The following is a 13,418-nucleotide window of genomic DNA, read 5'->3' on the forward strand; positions in this document are numbered from 1 at the left end:
TAGTGCAGCTAAGTCCGGTGGGATGTTTTTCAACGATACAACTGATCAGGAGCTTACAATACAAGGCCACGAAATACCCCGAGTGGCCGAATACAAGTATCTCGGGGTATGGATAAACAAAGGGCAGATGTACACGGAAAAGCACGAACAGTCTCTAATAGCAAAAGGGCGAAGAGATGCCGGGATAATGAAACATAAGGCATTGTGGGGTTACAACAGGTATGAGGTACTGAGAGGCATTTGGAAGGGAGTAATGGTGCCGGGGCTTACTTTCGGGAATGCGGTCCTGTGTTTAAGGGCAGAGGTTCAGTCGAGACTAGAAGTAAATCAGAGAGCTGTGGGAAGGTTAGCACTAGGTGCCCACGGGAAAACCACAAACGAAGCAGTACAGGGAGATATGGGCTGGGCATCATTCGAAGCACGGGAAGCTCAGAGTAAAATCCTATGCGAAAAACGTCTGAGGAAATTGGATGATAACAGGTGGGCAGCTAAGGTGTTTAAATACCCATACAGAAAGAGCGTTGACTCACAATGGCGGAAAAGAACTAGGAAGCTAACCAGTAAGTATGCCAGACACGAGGACGAAAAAGGACAGAGCATTAAAGGACAGGTTAAAGATGCGGAAGGTAAAAATTGGATAAATTCAATGGAAAAGAAGCATAGTGTAGAACTATATCGATACTGGAAACAGCAGATCAGGAAGGAAGCGTTTTATGATAACTCAAGAGGCAGTGCCCTACTCTTTGAAGCTAGATCAGGATGTCTTAGAACGCGGAGCTATAAAAAGAAATTTAACGAAGAAGAAGACACATGTACTGTGTGTGGTAAATATGTAGAAACGATGGAACACCTCATACTAGAATGTGATGGTATCAATCCCGATGTCGATGCGGCCACAGTCACCCTTCCTGAGGCCCTAGGGTTCAGAGATGATAGTCATGTAAATAAATATGCGGTGGAAATTAGCAAAAGGCGATAGGAGGATTGGTGGCTCAAAAGCAGAGAGGTGACATAAGGTTAAAAGGGTAGGAAGACGTATTTAAAGAAAATCGAGAAATTCAATAATACACAACACAGATAAAAATAAAAGGCAAAATAAAAATCTGAGCATGGTGGCAACTGCCATCGCCCCGTTTCAAAGGGGACGCTCCTACCTTCCATCCATCCATCCGTATGGATGATTGAGGCTCAAACCTTTGAATCGGGCGGCGGCGGCGCGCGCCACCTAGCCTTTAATGGTTCTATATATGCATGCATACCTATGTATTTACTCCTTTACTTTCGCGTTGATATTATCCACCAATGAGATAGTCTCCGTTTAGTTATTTCTACCTGTTCAAAGTCCATTCTACTTTCACTGTCTTTAAAACCCAAAGCTTTGAATAGTTCCCCGTTAGATTCAACTGCAGGGTGAAGTTGTTTACAAGCAAGTATCAGGTGTTCAGCCGTTTCCTCCTCCTCTCCACACGCCTCGCACACCAAATCTATCTCCTGGTATCTGGCTCGGTACGTTTTAGTCCTCAGTACACCTGTCCTGGCTTCGAACAACAATGAGCTTCCCTTAGAGTTATCGTAAATATTTTCTTTGGCTATTTCTTGCTTAAACGTCCTGTAAGTCTCCAATGCCGATTTGGTTTGCATCTCTGTACTGCACATACCCCTCTCTGCCTCCTTAACCTTTTTCTTGACAGATGATTCCTTACTTGTCCCCCCGCTACTGCCCAAGTATTTGCTTGTCAATTTTCTAGTTCGCTTCCTCCACCTCGTGTCAACATTCCTCGTGTATAAGTAGCTGAAAACCTTCCTAGCCCACCGAATTTCCCCCATTTTTCTCAATCGCTCCTCAAATGCTATCTTGCTACTAGCCTCTCTGCCCTCGAAGGAAGACCATCCCAGATCCCCCTGCACTCCAAGATTTGGTGTCTTGCCATGTGCTCCCAGAGCGAGTCTACCCACACCACGTTGCCTAATTTCCAACTGTTGCCGGGTCTCTGTTCTAATACATAGAACTGCATTGGCAAAAGTCAGGCCTGGTACCATTACCCCCTTCCATATCCCTCGTACTACCTCGTACCTATTGTAGTTCCACAGTGCCCTACTCTTCATAATCGCTGCACTTCTGTTACCTTAGTCGTTAGATATTTTTCGTACTCTGTCAGATGCTCAATGCCATTATTTATCGACACCCCAAGGTACTTGTATTTATCGACTATCTCCAGCGTGGCCTCCTGTATCTTATGCTCGCCGCAAATGTTATCATTAAAAATCATGACTGCTGATTTTTCTCTGCTAAACTTCAAGCCTAATCCGTCTCCTTCTGTACCACGTATGTCCATTAATTCCTGCAGATCTTCTGCATTGTCAGCCATTAATACAATATCATCCGCGTACATCAGTCCTGGTAATGACTGTTCAATCAATTTTCCTTGTTTGAAAAATGACAGGTTGAAGCCGAGTCCGCTTTGCTGTATTTTGGCCTCTAAACTTTGTACACTCTTAGGCAAAGTTACACCCTTTGGCTTGCCCCTTCTGCCACACAACAATAATCGTTGTCTGCCTTGATGCGTTTCCTTTCTTTAACGCTGCGAGCCCGGTACTTTCCAGTAACGAACGACACGCGCGTTATCAGCATAGAAAAGTTTACGCCCTTTGGAGTGCCCCTTCTGATAATGCGCGTGCCGTTCGTTACTGGAAAGTTCCGGGCTCGCAGCGTTAAAGAAAGGAAACGCATCAAGGCAGATAACGATTATTGTTGTGTGGCAGAAGGGGCAAGTCAAAGGGTGTAACTTTGCCTAAGAGTGTAGGCGAAAATGGTGCTAAAAAGCGCCCGCTGTCCTCAACTGGGTAGTACCCACAGTTCTAGTACACTGTAGTAGTACCAAAGCTCGGTCGTCTACTCCGGAAAGCACGTTTACAATGAGTACGTTGGATTCGCCTGCACCATTTGAACCAGTTCGCGAGGTGCTGCACCCTGCCATTCGTTTCAGCGGTGCAGCAATGGCGCCCGCAGAACCACGACGCTCGTTTCAAAAGGTGGAGGAAAGGTGCAGGGCTGGTTCATGATTTTGCTGCACCCGCTCCACTGTCGGTGCCGACTTGGTGCAGGCATACAGGTGCGAAGCAGCGGCGCAGCAGACGACGCAGCACATGGGCGCGAGCGCCGTTAAAACCCCGCTTACGCACGTCTGATGTGTCTACGCAACTGGTGTGGTATTTACGTCCCAGAAAGCGATCATACATGCAGTTCAGGACCTCTCAAACTTAAGCACTCCGCGCACATTACATACATAGCATAACGCTATGTATGCACATAGCATACATAGCCTGACATAGCATAACGCCTGCACCGCGTCTGCACCTTTGCATTCGTTTCGAGCGTTTCGCTGGGCCTGCACCTCCGGAATCAAACTGCACAGTTTCTGGACTTCTCGTGAACCGCGGGGAACTGGTTCACAGTGGTGCAGGCGAATCGAACAGACCCAATATGGACCCGCCACTTTCGGTTTTGTTGTACCGCGGCTTGCAGCGAATATCGGGCGCCGAAGATTTTTTTCAGGGGTGGCACGCTGCGTAAAGACAATAACTTATGCAACGCCGAATACGTGTACGCCGTTCAAGAAATAAGCGGCGAAGTTTTAGCGCGGTGTCAATCGTAAGTGAAGCGATTCGCGCACGAAGTTGAACTTCAGGTAAGGTTTGCACGCTGCTAGATTCAGGCGCACAAACGCGAGGAAATGCTTGCTATAAATGAATTCACAGCAGCGATAAGCCGGCATCATGTGTGCGGAACTGCTCGAGCGCACGACGGTACGCGCGGCGACGGCAGCGGTCTTTCGACATGCCGCGAAACGGCGGGCCTCCTGCACTCTTTGTTGACTGCATGCCGCTAGACAAGTAGTTATGCCTGCTGCACTGTAGTAGCGGCCATCTGTCCCATTAGCAATTGATAAATAACGGATGCAATGCTATGAGCTCGCAGTAACGTACGTGCGAATCGCGCGAGCTCGTGCGCTGATCGCTTGATGTAGCTTGACAGCGCTCGATATTCGATGTGCTGCAATCAATACTTCCTTGCTGCGCTGCCTCAACGTGCTGGCTTGAGGTCAAGGATAAGCACATTTAACTCTCTAACCTGTGCTGCTCGTAGTGGGGTAGTGAATTGTCACCGGATCAGCCCGACCATTTGTGATCATTTGCACGCACCACTTCGCACGGGTCGAATTGTTAATTGTCGCTGTGGCCGGGTCTGGAATCGTGAATCACCATCCATGCCTGCTGCTATGTCGGTCTGCCGTCGGGACTGTAGGTGCAAAAGACCGAATTTTTGAACGCAGATAAACAAGTTTCAAGACAGGCGAATTAGTCAGCATGGCGCGAAGTTTCGTTTACCCAGCGCGACGAACTGCAGCTGACCAGCGCGCCCGACGCTCCGCTTCCTTAGGCGTTGAAAGAAAACGGTAGAATCTGATGTTGAGATTCAGGCCTTCTTGTTCATGGCAGCCGACGACGCAGAAGTAACGACGGTGACGTTTTTTCGAGGCTGAGCTAGGTCTCTCCAGATCGGCGTCGCCGATTCCTTCTGCTTCCAGCATTACGTCTCACGGAGAGTCCGTTTTAACGCGATAGCGTTTTAAGGAGCTCGTGTCGCAGAAAAGCCGGTGTCGGGTGTCGGCATCCGCGGCGTTGGCCGTGAGCGATAAATCATGGCAGGCACTTCATAAATAAAAAGCAACTTCCAAGATGGGCTGGGTGGGAATCGAACCAGGGTCTCCGGAGTGTGAGACGGAGACGCTACCACTCAGCCACGAGTTCGATGCTTGAAATCGGTACAAACGCGCTTTTAGTGAACGCGGTGTTGCCTTAAAAACGTGCCGTAGAATGTTATACTGCGGTGTATATCGGTACTTATGAGCACGTAACTTACAGAAGTCGCATTTACACGAATAGCGAAGTACGTTTCCGCTACATTTCTTCTGCGCTTACCGCACATGCAGAGCCATCTTGCGGCAAACACAGAAGACCCCTCCTCTAAATGTACGGCGCTGCCCCGATAGGTGGCGCGTCATGCGCGCATTGGGGCTGTGCTGTGCGCGGACCGGTGCCAGGCGCGTTGCGGCCCCGACTCCCACTCCCCTGGCGACGCTTCGCCGTGCTCCCACGCGGGTCGCAGAATCGAGCGCCGTTCCTTTCTTTAGATTACTATCTGTCTATCTCTCTGCCCGTGCCGATCACGACGTTTGGCTGGCGTAGATCGTTTGCCCCTCCGAGACACCGAGTTCTTTGGTTCGTTCCGTTTGCTCAGGCGCACGTTTCGTTGCCGCGCAGAACGCTGCGTTGCTCGACGCTCTCCGTGTGATAGGTGGGCGCAAAGTCCGATGCGGGGCGCCTCGTAAGTGATCCCTGCGCCGTAGCGCTTTGTCTTACACCCCTTGGCGGGTCGATGGGAACGCTGTCGCGTTCCACTCTTGAAGGCGAAGCTTAAGCGTCCTCCAATTTTTCGTTAAACTATAGGCTGCGACGAGCTCGCAGCGTGGTCTGTGAGAAGTGACGAGCCTTTTCGCACTCGCAACAGGGCAGAAAAAAGTGCAAATCGACGCAAAACTCGGCCTGGCAACGTGCTTCGCCATAGCCAGTGCTCAAGCTGGTTCGACCAGGCTGAAGCCCCTCCATACCGCCGACCTAGGCGTGCGTCTATTTGTCGTACAAAAATCCCTCACGTGACCTGATCCTAGGTGCCTAGGGACTGCATCGTTTAGGGATTTTTGAGAAGGCGCGATGCTGGCGCCGAGCGACGCCGTGGCGTGTTCGTCCTCGGCGTGATCGTTCTCTGGACCCCGCGTTGTTCAACATTGCTCATGTCATTGTACGTGCGTTGCTTGTGTGTTGGTTGTAGGTTCTGCGTTACTTGGCGGAAAGCCGCGAGTAGTGGTGGTGCGGCAGTGCGGCTTTCGCCTCGGTGAGCTCTGGCAGTAGAGAATCTGCGTTGTGTGACCCGTGCTTGCTTGACAATTGAAATGTCGAAGTGGCCTAGCGCATCGGCAGCGAAGTTCTGCGAACCGCGATGTGGCGTCGCCGTGTCCGACTTTGCTTAACGGACATCGAGGGATGTGCTGCTCGCTACAAGTCATGTAAATGCGACTGCGTCGACCGCCCACTGTTCAGTGCTGAATGTGTGTTAGATGTGCTGTGCTTGAAACGAGTGGTTCAGCCGTGCAGCGGGGGGTGGTGGAGGAGCAGAGTGGCTTAGGGTCTCCATTTGCACGTTCACAGATATGTGCTCCCGTTTTGGTCTCATTAGCGGCTGTCGCGGGATTGTGGTGTGCTCCTTGCCTAGTATGAAGTTTACGATGCTAACACACAGCATGTTCACGTTTTTCCGTGCTATATGTCATTTGCATGACGACCGAGTTGAAAACAAGGCATATGTATCTGTTGTTTTCGTTTGTGTGTTGTAAATTACTACCTGTTGTGGAAGTTCTGGAAGTCTTATTACCCAAGGAGTACGAACGTAAACATATAAACATATTTCTGTGTGTGTGAAATTATGAATTACCCAGAATAGCCTTTACGACATAAGTGGGCTACACAGCCTGTGTGAATCAGCTACCTTTTGTTGCGACGCTCTTCCATGTGGTAGACTGATGCATGGTGCGCGTTTATTTCTGTACTGTTGTAAAAAGCATTTGTTTATTCACTCAATACAAATGTACTGCTTATTCGCCGCAGTGCATTTTAGTTACGCGGTAAAGGATACTAAAAGTGGGAGGGGGCCGCTATCACCCAGCATAGTATGTACACTCAGGCGACCCGAGAGGCGGCGGTTGCGCGAGTGTATAATCATAGGGTATAATTGTAGTATAGTGTCGCCCCCTGTCAGATCTCTGTGTCATCGTACATGTGTGTTTTGTAGTTGTTTAGCTAGATGGCGCACCCCCCTTCTGTCATGTGACGAGCTTGGGCCAATCTGGAGGTGTCATCTAGCGTGTGCAGCCTTTATAAGTAATAAACGGCCGTGGGTCGGCCGAGTCTTCGTCCAGTTTTCATCGGGAGCAGTTTGCTCCGTGTCTCCTTCCTGCGCCGGCGCTTGCCGCGCGTTCGCCCGGTCGGGGCCCCCCGCTTGCCTGCCGCTGCCGACACATCTTTTGGCGACGAGGATGGGATTCCCGCAGCGGTTCCGGCCGAAGCCCCGGGAAACCAACGAGCTTCGTAAGTGAAGCGTCTTTACGTGTCGGCACGGCTTGCAAACGCCGCCGACGCACTTGGCGTCGGCGAGGCTTCCGAGCCTAGGCCTTCTCGCCCCCTTTGTTCTTCCTTGCCCATTCCTGCGGCGAGCTCCGGCTTGCCTCCTGCACGGTCTCCTGCACGCTACCTGGCATGGCTTTTACGGCGAACCTTCCTGTTTTTCTTGAAGTGCCCGGTCCACCGTTAATTCCATGGTATCGCTGGAAAAAAATTTTTCAGGCCCACCTCGAAGCGGCCGGCGGTGGCGACTGGACGGACGCGCGACGAGCGTCCGCGCTCGTCAGCGCTCTCGGGCGTGAGGGACAACGGAAGCACTTTGCAGACGAGGAGCAGGAAGCAGCAAGGCAGTTAACCAGCGCAGCGTCAGCTTCAAGCGAAGCAGCAAGGTAGTCGACCGGCGCAGCGTCAACGACAAGTGATGCGGTCCCGCCAGCGTCAGAGTTTCCGAGACTCTTGCAGCGGCTTGACCGGCTGTTCGCCGCGTCAACAAATGTCCTGGCGGAACGGCACGAATTCACCAGCCGAAAGCAGTTCGAGGGAGAAGCATTCCTGGAATTCGTGACCGCATTAAAGGAGAAGGCGGTACAGTGCAACTTCGGCACAAGCTATGACGAGCGCGTCCGAGACCAAATCATACATGGGGTAGCGAACGTCAGCGTTCGCGAGAAGTTGCTGGCTCATGGCGAAACCCTGTCCCTGGACAAGGCAGAAGAAATTGGACGCTCGTTAGAAGCCCTGCATCGAGCGAACCGCGCGTTCGACTCTGAGAAAATACAGAGAATCGAGGCACCTCAACTTGGCGCTCCGTCGACGAGCCAAGATGGCCGACTTCTTCCGGGGAGCCGCCAAGATGGCCGACGTAGTCCGGGAGGCCATGAAGATGGCCGACTTTTTTCGGGGAGCCGCCAAGATGGCCGACGGCTTCCAAGAGGCCGCCCAGATGACCGACATTTTCCGCGAGGCTCCTCCGGGACCCGCAATGAAGCACAGGATGCGAAGGACCCTAATTTCGACCGTAGTTCATGCGACCGGTGTGGCAGCACGAAGCATATTGCAACGTACAGGAATTGCCCCGCAAGGAACCGGCGGTGCAACGCCTGCCACACGTTGGGCCATTTTGCATCTGTATGCCGAAAAACCCGTACTGTTCAGCACGTCTCTTCCGCAGAGACGCTGTCTTCAACTTCCGCAGGACAGCCGTCCGCGTCTGTCTTGACGGTGAGCACTTTGGAAGCTAAAAGGGATTTACAAGTCCCGGTCGTGGTTAACGACGTCGCCATGCGGCTGCTCGTGGACACAGGAGCGTCTGTCTCATTGATGACGGCCGAGGATTTTGGAAAGCACTTTGGTCGACAGCACAGACTGTCAAAGACAGCAGTGGACTTGAGGAATTTCTCCAAGCAACGCATCGACATTCAAGGCCTTTTTCAAGCCACTGTCCAGTTCCTTCAAAGGTCGTGCTTAGTCACGTTCCATGTAACGTCTACAGGTACGTCACTGCTGGGTCTTGACGCCATCCAGCGCTTGGGGATACAAATCGACGGTACGTCGCTGACATGCTGCCTGGCTACGCTTCCTCCAGTACAGAGCCCCACAGGTGTGCCTCCAGGGTTTGATCACCTCTTCAGTGGCGAGTTGGGACTCGTCAAAAACTTCGTGCACCGAATACATCGGCGGCAAGGTATGAAACCAGTATCTTCAAAGTTGCGCAGACTACCCCTGGCTCTCCGCGACCAGGTGACAAATGAACTGCGACGTCTCGAGGACTGCGACGTCATCGAGCGCGTCGAGGCTTCTGAATGGGTGTCTCCACTCGTCGTGGTGCGCAAAAAGGATGGAGCCATCCGGCTCTGTGTTGACCTACGGGAACCGAATAAGGCGATTGTCATTGATGGGTATCCTTTGCCGCACGTAGAAGAGTTATTGCAAATGTTTCATGGTGCCACATATTTTTCTAAGCTGGATCTAGCATCTGCTTACCACCAGCTGTTACTGGAGGAAGGTAGTAGAGATCTCACTACATTCATAACTCATGAAGGCTTATTCAGGTTCAAGCGTGTCTGTTTTGGCTTGGCATCCGCGCCAGCAGTGTTTCAGAAAATGATGTCGCAAATCTTGCAGAGTTGTAAGAATGTTGTCTGTTACCTTGATGACATTTTGGTCTGGGGTCGGACAAAACCTGAGCATGATGCTAACTTAAGAGAAGTCTTGCTTTGCATTTCAAACAGTGGTATGAAACTGAATGAAAAATGTGTCTTCTCTGTGAGAGAATTGACTTTTCTGGGCCATAAAATTTCAGCTGAAGGCATTTCGCCTACAGAGAGCAAGGTAAAAGCAATCCTGAATGCGCCTGCTCCTACAGATGTTAAGTCATTGCAATCCTTCTTAGGATTAGCTGGTTACTATGCCAAGTTCATTGATCATTATGCAGAACTTGTAGAACCGCTTCGCCTCATGCTCAGGCAAGGGCAAAATTTTGCTTGGTCTGATGATGCACAACGTAGCTTCAATCAGTTGAAAGCTCGTCTTACATGTTCCCCTGTCATTAAGATTTTCAACCCTGAATTGCCTGTGGTAGTCACGACTGATGCATCTGATGTTGGTGTTGGTGCTGTGTTACAGCAACCGTATGGTTCTAAGCTAGAAACTGTAGCTTTTGCATCTAGAACTTTGTCTGTAGCTGAACGAAAGTATTCTGTAGGAGAGCGTGAAGCGCTAGCATGTCTGTTCGCATGTGAAAAATGGCATGTTTACCTCTGGGGTAGACGGTTCACTCTTCGAACTGACCATCAAGCAGTAGTTGCATTACTGTCCGCTGGTGACTCAGGTCGTCGACCTCTTCGCATTTCGAGATGGTCAGCCAGGCTCCTGTATTACAACTTTCAAATTGAATATTGCAAAGGATCAGAAAACCTAGTCGCTGATGCCTTGTCTAGACTTCCAGTAAAGGATTCACAGAATGTAGTTCAGGAGGAAGAAATAGTATCCTTAGTCACATCGGTCGTTGACAAGGAAACAGTGCAACTTGCAACGAGTACAGATGAGACGCTTCAGAAGGTCAGTAAATGCCTAGCGGAAGGTTGGCCTTCTAAGAAAAACATAGACAATGCTTTAATAGCTTACTTTCATGTAAATGAAGAATTGTCCCTTGTAGACGGATTACTCATGCGTGGTGATCGTGTGGTAATACCCAGTGTCCTAATACCTACATTTCTACAGCTGGCACATGAAAATCATCAGGGCATAGTACGTACTAAGCAGCTTCTTCGTGAACGCTATTGGTGGCCCCAGATGGATAGCACTGTTGAACAGTATGTAAAGCATTGTCATGTATGTAAGCTGGCAGACAAGTCTGCAAAGCCTCATGTAGCTCCATTGCAACCAGTCGAATGGCCGAACGGGCCTTGGCAGAAATTGGGAATGGACATCATTGGCCCATTAAACACGTCCTACCCTAGGTATCTAGTCACCCTTGTTGATTACTACTCAAAGTGGCCAGAAGTACTTGGTACTAATTCCATCTCCACAGATGATGTCATTAAGCTTCTTGACTGGGCTTTCAGCCGTGAAGGGTTGCCAGACTCTATAGTTACAGACAATGGTCCGCAGTTTGTCTCAAAACAATTCCAAGATTACCTAAAGGAAAAAGGAATCTCTCATTTTTTCTCCTCCAACTATTATCCTCAGGGAAATGGTCAAATAGAAAGGTTCAACAGAGTCATGAAGGAACACCTGCAGGTAGCCAGGCTTGAAGGTCGAGATGCTTCAAAAAGCATTTCAGAATTCTTGGGTTCTTATAGGATTACACCACATGCTACAACGGGTCTCTCCCCAGCTTTCCTACTTCATGGTCGTCAACCTCGTTCAAAGATAGATATTAGCAACTTCAGGTTGCATAAGCACATAACGGTTCAGGACAGTTTTCTTCCACAAGTTCGCGAGAGAGTCTCTCAGAAACAGCGGCAAACTAAACAGTATGTAGACAAACGTAGAGGTGGTCAGGCAACCCGTATCAAGGTGGGAGACACCGTCAAAGTAAAACTTGCCAAGAAAGGATCTTTTAAGTACAGTATGCCTCGTACAGTTAAGGCCCAGGTAGGGCCATCCTCTTTTGTACTCAGTGACGGGAAGACGTGGAATGCGTCTAAGTTAACCACAGTGGTAGATAATTCAAAACATAGTACATTGTCCAAAACTGATAAAGATTTTTTGTACTCTTATTCAAACCTGGATAGTCATTCCGATGACTCGTCTGGCATGACTTCGTCCTTTCATAGGCATAACTTAAGTAGCCCATCTGACTGTATCGCTTCAGAGTCTACACAGTCAGCAATCGTTTCTGATTCCGTAGGGGAATCGGTAGCATCCCAGGACTTGTTGGGACGTCGAGAGGAGCTTCCTGGGCAACCCTCTCCAGCTTTAAGCGACAACCACATTCACTTTTCCAACCAGGGGGAGGGAAATAGTAGTGGGACGACTGGGTCTTTAAAGTCGACCGAAACGCGTCGCAACCCCCAAAGTTCTTCTGAGGTACGCACGCGTCCTCATCGTGTCAAAAAACGGCCTCCGTGGCTTGATGATTATGTTTCTTGAATGTAGAGCGTTTTGTCGTCTTCGAAATGCCACGGCTAGGGGCCTCGCTGTGACATTTGGAGGCAGTTCGTTTTTTCGTTCACACAGGTAAAATGTGTTCCTTGTTGCGGTGCAGCGAGTTTGTGCCGTGTTCCTTGTTGGACTTTGTTTGAGTGACTGCCCATGTTTTGGTGCCCAAGACTGGTGCGCGTGTATGTGAACTTGGGCGGGGATGGATTGAATTTGTTGTGGACTTAAGTACGTGCCTTGTGTGCGACTGGTGCGCAGGTGTGAACGTGGGGGGGAACGAACTGAAATTGCCTTTGGACTTAAGTGCGCGTGTTGTGTGCGCGTTTCACTGTATGCTTACTTTGTTTCCAGGGGGGGATGATGTAGTATAGTGTCGCCCCCTGTCAGATCTCTGTGTCATCGTACATGTGTGTTTTGTAGTTGTTTAGCTAGATGGCGCACCCCCCTTCTGTCATGTGACGAGCTTGGGCCAATCTGGAGGTGTCATCTAGCGTGTGCAGCCTTTATAAGTAATAAACGGCCGTGGGTCGGCCGAGTCTTCGTCCAGTTTTCATCGGGAGCAGTTTGCTCCGTGTCTCCTTCCTGCGCCGGCGCTTGCCGCGCGTTCGCCCGGTCGGGGCCCCCCGCTTGCCTGCCGCTGCCGACACAACAATAATTAAAGAACTCTTTTTATGTCCAGTGACAGTGGCCCCTTTCCACTTTTAGTATGCTTCAACGCAGTACATTGCTTAGGCTTCACCGCAGAACATAGGTGTATTGCAAAAAAGTTAATCTTAAAAAGCTCAATTATGCAACGTTTCTTTCGTAGCTTGCTACACCGCAATACAGAGGTGGAAATAAGCATTGTGCAGTAAAGCATACTAATAGTGGAAAGGGCACATAGGTTTGCTCATTATTTTCAATTGTGATATAATTTGCAAGTGCATCTGTGCTCTTGGTAAGCTTAATTGACAATTCTTTGTACATTACAAATTCATATTGCAGGGAAGCTTATCTAAGGCACATTCGTCATTTTGTAACGCACTATTCACCTTCAATGCAGGAGCACAATGCGGATTCATACCTATGCTTCTGGCTGGACTGCACATGCTCTTTGAGAATTGATTCGTTTTGCATAAGTGCACTGGTACTTTACTCTAAACTGGAGGGCTGAAGTTTATACGGAAGCACAATTTTTATTAAGGGGACAAGATGTTGCCAAGATGGTTGCAGCACAGCTTTTTTTTCTTCCAGGCACCTTTTCTATTAGAAGCTTCCATTGCAGTGTTTCGAGCCTCTTTGAGCCAGCATATAGTGTACATAAAAATCGGACACCGATTGGGAACATTACCTATGCTCTCTGCAATAAGCTGTGCACAGGATAAGTTCATGCCTATATATAGAAAAAAATGTAGCATGACCAGACAAAATAAAAGGGGGTGGGCTGCAGCAATACTAGGTGTTAAGTGGTGCCTTATCCTTTCCCTTCAGTTTTCTGTTTTGTGCTTTCTATTATGGATCCTCCACAGTAACCACACGAGTGCTGAACTTGAGCTTGTTGGTTTCAGATCTGATGGTTGTTACTAACAGAACAG

General features: G+C 49.6%; 1 long non-coding RNA gene across 1 annotated transcript; it reads left to right on the forward strand.

The window, feature by feature from the left end:
• The first annotated feature begins 6,857 nt into the window (after window positions 1-6,857).
• On the forward strand, window positions 6,858-12,397 carry LOC142580191 (uncharacterized). The gene is made up of 2 exons (XR_012827625.1): window positions 6,858-7,206; window positions 7,462-12,397. It is a non-coding gene; the product is annotated as an uncharacterized LOC142580191 (long non-coding RNA).
• Window positions 12,398-13,418: the final 1,021 nt, after the last annotated feature.

The sequence above is a fragment of the Dermacentor variabilis genome, chromosome 4 (genome assembly GCF_050947875.1).
Source record: "Dermacentor variabilis isolate Ectoservices chromosome 4, ASM5094787v1, whole genome shotgun sequence".
Taxonomy (NCBI): domain Eukaryota; kingdom Metazoa; phylum Arthropoda; class Arachnida; order Ixodida; family Ixodidae; genus Dermacentor; species Dermacentor variabilis.